This window comes from Lemur catta, chromosome 15 (assembly GCF_020740605.2).
Source record: "Lemur catta isolate mLemCat1 chromosome 15, mLemCat1.pri, whole genome shotgun sequence".
Taxonomy (NCBI): domain Eukaryota; kingdom Metazoa; phylum Chordata; class Mammalia; order Primates; family Lemuridae; genus Lemur; species Lemur catta.
In genome coordinates this window covers 2,843,636-2,851,611 of record NC_059142.1, presented here as the reverse complement: position 1 = coordinate 2,851,611, position 7,976 = coordinate 2,843,636, and the positions used below count along the sequence as shown (strand labels likewise).

At 38.0% G+C, this 7,976-nt stretch overlaps 1 long non-coding RNA gene across 1 annotated transcript; it reads right to left on the bottom strand.

The window, feature by feature from the left end:
• Positions 1–3,034: 3,034 nt before the first annotated feature.
• LOC123620199 lies at positions 3,035–3,567 on the bottom strand. Its single transcript, XR_006728784.1, has 2 exons — positions 3,463–3,567; positions 3,035–3,188 (listed from the first exon to the last, which is right to left on the bottom strand). It is a non-coding gene; the product is annotated as an uncharacterized LOC123620199 (long non-coding RNA).
• Between the last annotated feature and the right edge of the window lie 4,409 nt (positions 3,568–7,976).

Below are 7,976 nucleotides of genomic sequence, written 5' to 3'. Positions count from 1 at the left end.
ATAAGGGTCCTTCCTATATGAAGAGGACTAATCCTTTGTTGCTTGTATATGTTGCAAACATTTTCCCATATAATTTTATAAATTTATAATTAGCCCTTTATTAGTTAGTCCTTTTTTTTACAGTCAAGTGGTTTTAGTTTTTATGTAATCAAGTTCCACTGTATTTTCCTTTATGCTTGATGCCATTGATATTGTATGTAGAAAATTCTTCACCCACCTTAAAATTATGTAAATAATCTCCTGTCTTTTTTTAATACAATTTTCATGATTTTCTTTTCTGGATGTAAAGCATTAATCCCTCTGAAATGTGTAGCAGTAAAGGTATGAAGAAGGAATCTGGCTTGGTATTTTTCAAATTGGTGAGCCTATTATTTTAATATCATTTATTGACAAATCCATCCCTTCCTCATTGAATTAAAATTTTGCTTTTATTATGTAATAATTTTATATGTTGATAATATGTTTCTGGACTTTATATGAAGTTTCATCGGTCAGTCAGTGTTTGTACCACACTGTATTTGTTTTAATGTATATATTGTAACTGACAGGGAAAGATCGTCCTAATTACTCATTTTTTAAAATGATTCTTCCCAGCCTGAGCAAGAGTGAGACCCCGTCTCTACCAAACATAGAAAGAAATGATTTGGACAGCTAAAAATCTATATAGAAAAAATGAGCCGGGCATGGTGGCGCATGCCTGTAGTCCCAGCTACTCAGGAGGCTGAGGCAGGAGGATCGCTTGAGCCCAGGAGTTTGAGGTTGCTGTGAGCTAGGCTGACGCCACGGCACTCACTCTAGCCCGGGCAACAAAGCGAGACTCTGTCTCAAAAAAAAAATGATTCTAAGTGTTCTTTTGTTCAAAATTAACTTCAGAATCATGATGGAAATTCTAAGTAAAATCCCCTTGAGAGAACTTTCTGGAAAAAAATGGAATCAGAGCTGGAGGCAGAAACAGCTGTGGGACCCTGTGTTTGTTTCTTTCTCAGGCTCCTGTTTTCGCTTTTGCTTTCGCTCTTGCTCTCTGATGTTTCTTCACTATAGGATCCCCTTTCCCCTTCCTGCAGTAGCTCACTGTGGCTGGCCTGGCCTCATTGCATCGTTGTTCCTTTACTGCAAACCCTACTGTCAACTGGTTCTGTTTCTCAGTATTTCTCAGTTGTCTTTCTGAAAGCTCAACACATCTATGTGTACCAGGGCATAGGTCACTGGCCAGAGGCTGGATTGCCTCCCTGTGTGTCAGGTGCCTTGCCCAGAGGGTGAGGGGCAGAGAAGTGGAGAGTTACCCAGGGTAGACCACAGCTCTCTCAATAGCAGTGACTGTGGGCAGGATAGATTTTCTCAGAAGGCTCAGAGGGGATTGTGTGCAGTGCAGATATTTGGACGCTTGTCTTAACTAGATCATAAATGCAGGCAGAATAAATAGTACATAAACCTACGTTTTCAGTAGGACTCCAATTTTTGAATATATAATTCTTAAAGTATATAATTATAATATTTAATAGCATTTATTGAGTCCTTATAATCAGCATAGCACAGTGCTAAGTACTTCACAACTATTATCTTATTAAATTGTTCTTAGCCACAAGATAAATATTATTCTCACCATTTTACAGCTGGAAGAACTGAGGTTCAGAGACAGTAAATTAAACTTGCTCAAACTCACAAGATTAATGTCAAAGTCAGAAGTAGAACCATGTTCACTTTATCTCCAAAGCCCAGATATTTCAATATTATACTCATGTGTCTTCAGAAGGACTGATGGAACTGCCGGAAGTACTAAGGAGATCTTGCTGTGGTCAACAGGATTAGAAATGATAGGATTTTCATAGGAGAGAGTCCAATGTCTAAGGGTGTAGGTTTCAGAATTCGACCTGCAGTATTTAAATCTTGGCACACTGTTTAGTTGCTGGTGTTTTGGGGCAAGTCACTTAACCTCTTTAAGCCTCATTTCCTTCCAATGTAGAGTAGTTGTAAGAGTTAAATGATATAATCCATGTAAAGAGTCACAGTGCACTGTCACCGAGCAAATTCAATAAACAGTAGCTAATATTTTAATATTTTTCAGTATTTCCCCAAATTTCTCAATGAGCATGTATTTTACCTTTACTTAAGTGGAATGTGAATGTACAGGTTAGTTTGATTTTTATCTTTAATAGTGAATACATATACATTAAATGGCAATATTGAGTTACATTAAACCATTTCCCAATTTCTCTGATAAATAATTGCATGCATGTTTAAGAAAGCTAACAATATTTTTATTTGTAGTTGAAAGCTCAAAACTTCAAGAGCAGATCTTTGTATATTCTGGGCAAACTTAACAGAGCCAGATGGAAACCACGTTCTCTAGCACAACACTTTTACCGGAGTTACTCAGGTACTCCTTGAGTGCTGGCCACCATTCTATGTCCTATAAATGTCCTCTATGATAGCATTTTTCAGAGTGAATTCTTCAACCACCAACCCTGGAGTCCTTTGCTCAAAATGCAGATTCCTGAGTCCCAACTCTCATCTAGTAAGTCAGAATCTCAGGGGACGGGCTCCAGGAAACTTTTTTTTCTTTTTTTAAACTTATTTCCCTGGTAACTCGTATGCATGCTGACATTTGCAAATCACCACAGCAGGAAACCCAAACTTGATGAAAGAAAATGGGAGGTGGGTTCAGAGTCTAGTTCTAACTCTAACTAGCTGTGTGTCCTTGAGAAAGCCCCTTCAACTCACCCCATCAGTTTCATCTGTCTCATGAATCCAAAGGCTTCTAGCGTTTCTTCCAGGAATATTGTTCTTTCTACCCATGTAAAAGTGTGTGGTGCACAGAATAGTGGGCAAATGCTTCATGGAGATGGAACCAGACAGAACCAAAAGGAAGGGTAAGGATTCATTTGACAAAGGTTATTGAGTATTCCAGCCAACAGTGAGCATAGCTAAGGTTGGAGTGGCAAGGAGATAGCATTCCTGATCCAGATCATCAGCTTCTCAATGGAAAGTAGCTGAAGGCAAATTATGCATAAGGACAGCAAATAGCCTTAAATGATAGGATAGAAAATTTTTATTTTTTTAGGTAGGCAACCAGTGATCATTGGTAGCTGATGAACAGGGGACTGGCATAACGGAAGTGCTGTTTCAGATGTCAGGAAATATATGAGGCTTGTGGCAGGATGGCCATTTAGGAAGCTCCTAGAAAAGCCCTGGGAAAAGAATGTCAAGGGCATAAATCAGATTGGTAGTGGAATACAAAGAAGTGATTAAAAAAGAGTTGAAAACTTCCAGTTTCAGCTCTAACAGAGAAGAAGCTTAGAAGTCATCACTTCCATCTTTACAACAAGAAAAACCTGGACAAACTGAAAATCAACGACTTTTCATGGATTTTTATGGACTTCTTAGAAAACTGAGATCACAGAGCAAATCCCTGAATTTGAAGAGATTGGCACATCCAGAGAGTCACAGCAGAGATCCACTTACCTAGAGCAAAAGATGCTAGAGCCATGAAGTTGCAGGAACACTTAAATGGTAAACCTGAGGATATTCTAGAGGCAGAGAATGAACTAGCCTGAGAGTGATGAACACTGTCAGCAGTGTAGGCGTGGGAAATACTTTCATAGTCTTACCTCCGGGAACCCCATCAGGTTCTCATGATGAAGAGCCAAAAATGATCTCCTCATCACTCAGGCAGGAAAAGAGGAAGAGTAACCACAGAGAAACAAGCCCAGAGCATTCTCTAAAATGAAAGCCTACTCTCCAGGAAAAAGACTTTAAGGAGCCTTATCCCACCTGAGGGATGGAAATTTCTTCCACTCTTTCATTTTAGACTTCCAGTCTCACCTAAGGAGGTAGGGATGAGAGAGGGGACTAAGAAACTCTTGTGAATGTCACCAATCCACTTAAAACTGAGATTTTATCATAAATTCATTGAACACCCTCCTTCCTTAACATAGTTTCACCATCTGAACTGGACTCCAGTATAATAATAGTGTATTACAGCTGAAGGAGCTGCAAGACCCAGACATTATCTGAGTAGGAGTTCTTAGAAAAGTCCAAAGTCAACAGGAGAGACAAAAATAAGAACACTGAAAGAATTTTAAACCTCTGTAACCTATAGCTATAGCAAACAATAAAAATATCACATTATCTAGCCAGATTAACTTAAAACTTCACACTAAAATCTTATTTACTTCCATTTCTATTAATTCATGTATTATGTCTGGCTTTCAACCAAAAATTACAAGTCAAAAAAACCACAAACTGAAGATATAATGAATGCATCAAAATCAGACTCAGATATAGAAACAAACTTTGAATTATGAAACTGGGAATTTAAAATAACTATGATAAATATATTTAGGGCTCTTATGCAAAAAAATAGACAACATGAAAGAACAACATATACCTAAATAAATAGAAAAAATCAAACTCCAAGAATCAAGATGCTAGAAATCAAAAACATTATAATAACTCTTTTTATTTTTTAAATTTGAAATTGACCTAAAATAATTTCACTTAAAGCAATAATAGTGACAATGTATTCGGCAATTATAGCACATGGATAAATAAAATGAATGACAGCATGTCATAAGGGACAGGAGAGAAGAAATGACAATACTCTGTTACAAAGTACCTGTACTACATATGAAGTGGTATGATATTATTTAAAAGTGAATTTAGTTGTGAATGTATTTTATAAACTCCAAAGCAATCAATAAAATTTAAAAGATGTATAATTGATATATTAAGGGAAGAGATAAAATGGAATTATACAAAATGTTTTACTAAAACCAGAGACAGCAGACGGGCAAGAAAAAGAAACAACAAATACAACAAATAGAAAACTGTTACAGATATGCTAATTATTAATCCAAGTATGCCAATAATTACTTAAATGTGAATGGTTTAAATACACCATTTAAAAGACAGAGATTGTCAGAGTAGGTGAAAAAAACAAACCAAAAAAAAAAACAAAAAAAAACCCAAAACCCAACTATGTGCTGTTTGCAAGAAACCTGCTTTAAATATAAATATGAGAATACATTAAAAGTCAAGAAATAGAGAAAGATACACCATGCTAATACTAATCAAAAGAAAGTTGGAATAACTATACTAATTTCAGAGAAAGCAGATTTCAGACCAAAGAAAAATATTAGGGATAAAGAGGGGCCTTACATAGTGACAAAGGGGTCAAGTCTCCAAGAAGACATATTAATCCTAAATATGTATATACCTAATGACAAAGTATCAAAATATGTGAGGCAAAACTGCAATTAAAACAGACAAATCACTATTATAGTTGAAGACCTCAACATCTTTTTTCTAATCAATTAATGGATTGAGCAGAAAATCAGCAAGGATATATTTGACCTGAAAGCACTACCAATCAAATTAATATAATTGACATTTATAGATTATACCATTTCAAAATAGCAGAATATATGTTCATCTCTAGCTCACATGGAACATTCACTACAATAGACCAAATTGCAAGCCATAACACAATACCTTAACAAATTTAAAAAAATAGAAATCATACAAAGTATGCTCTCAGACCATAATGGACTTAAACTAAAAATCTCTCATACAAAGATAGCAGGAAAATCCCCCAATTTTTGGAGATTAGACAATATATTTCTAACTAATACATGGATCAAAGAAGAACTCTCAATATAAATTTTAAAAATATTTTGAACGAAATAAAAATGAAAATACAACTTACCAAAAACTGTGACATGCCACAAAAGCAGTGCTTAGAGGGAAATTTGCAGCATTAAATGCATATACTAGAAAAGAAGAAAGATCCAAAATCAATAATACAATCTTCCACCTTAGGAATCTAGAGAAAGGTGATTTAAGCCCAATGTAAGAAGAGAGAAAAAAAGAATAAAAATTTGATTAGAAGTGAATAAAATTGAAAACGGGAAAACAGTAGAGAAAATCAATTAAACTAAAAGCTGGTTCTTTGAAAAGAGCCTTGGTTAGCCAGGCTAGGCAAGGATAAAAGAAAGAAAATACAAGTTATTAATATCAGAAATGAAAGAGAGGTAATCACTACTGATCCTATGGACAAAAAGAATTACAAGATTCCAAATTTAAAGAATGATTTGATCCATTAAGTAAAGGAGAAGAAAGAGCCAGTGTGGCTAACAAGATGGTCATTTTATTAACAGCTGAGTGACTTTGGATGGGAGGCTGAGCTGGTTTTCAGAAGACTGTGTCACACCTCAGGAAAGTGCGTGGACATGGTCAAGTCATCAGCAAATGGATGCATGCATGCGTGGGAAGAAGACATACAAACCAGGTCAGGACTGGGGAGCAGCCCCCCCCCACAGGGCTCTGCAGCTCCCCTACAGGAGACGTAGCCAGCGGCACAGATGGCAACTTCCGAGGTGAGGGTGGCTGGTGCTTCCCAGTGGCTTAGAAGCAGGTTTCCCTTAGCACCTTCAAATCACCTCAAATACACAGGGAATGTATGTAAAATAATGAACTTGCTATCTAAGTGCAGTTTTAAGGAAGGCTCCTAGACAAGCCCCTCCTGCCAAACTAAAGGCTGACCCTAGGGCCCTGCTGTGTGGAAATTCTGACATGGCCACCTCAGCCAGTGAAATCAGGTATAACAAGGAACTAATTTCAGTATCCAAAGGAATTCCCTGTGAGGATGGGTCATAGCTGAAGGAACGTCTCAAAAATATTATAATAGGCACCTACATGGATGCCACAGTTCCTCCTCATGACTCTGGCTGAGCAGAGGAACCATCACCTCCCTGGAGCTGAGGAGCACACGCCAGGCCCCCAGCAGGAGTTGTGTTGGGGGCATGCTGGTGCTTCGTCACACTCAGGACAAGGCCACCTGGAGGAGCAGGAGGTGGACAATCCCAGTGGTGTGGACAGGGTGAGCAGGAACACAAGTGGGAGGAAGACTTCATGCCACAAGCAAGAAGTGCGTTCCCGATCCTGGCTTCAGGCAATTTAGTTATTATTAAATCGTTCATTTTAAAGATAAGGAAACAGGTCAGAGCAATTACTTAATGTAGCTAATAAAGTCATATAACTATTAAGTGATAGAGCTAGTTAAGATTCTCTGATATGAATTAATATTCTCTGTCTCCATCACCATGTGGACTTTCTACTATTAACTCGTGGTGCCTAATCGTAATTCGTAAGCTGCTGTTTTTCCCAGCACCACTTTTTTCATCCAAATGCTGAAAATCACACTGATTCCTGATCACTCATGAGCAGGTACATATTAACTTCTCTGGAGTCACTTATTCCTAAAATGGGAATAACAATATCAACGTTTGCAGTTGGCAATATGATACCCTATTCACTGAATTAATTCTAAGTAAAGAATACTTTTCAAAATCTAGAAGGCTATACACATATTTGGGAAAAAGGTTTCCTAAAGATGCATATCTTGGGGGCATATGAGATACATGTAGTAATGAGAGCTGTAAATATCAATAAACTCTCCCCAGGAGAAAATGTAAAGTTCACAGAGAAAAAATAAAGAAGCAAAGGAGTCCCTCACAGCTAGGTGGTGGGAAAATCTGAGCTGTATATCATAAGGCAGCGTTTCCCACACTTTTTTGCACCAAAGACCAGTTTCATGGACAACAATTTTTCCCCATAGATGGACCAGGGCAGTGGGGTGGTTTGGGGATGATTCAAGCACATTACATTTGTTGTGCAGTCAAACCTCTCTGCTAATGATAATCTGTATTTGCAGCTGCTCCCCAGCGCTGGTATCACCACCTCATCTCCACCTCAGATCACCAGGGATTAGATTCTTATAAGGAGCACTCAACCTAGATCCCTCGCATGCGTGGTTTACAGTAGGGTTCGTGCTCCCATGAGAATCTAACACTGCCATTGCTCTGACAGGAGGTGGAACCTATGGGGGGATGCGAGCAACGAGGAGTGATGGGGAGTGTCTGTGAATACAGATGAAGCTTCGCCACTTGCCCGCCACTCACCTCTTGTGTGGCCCAGGT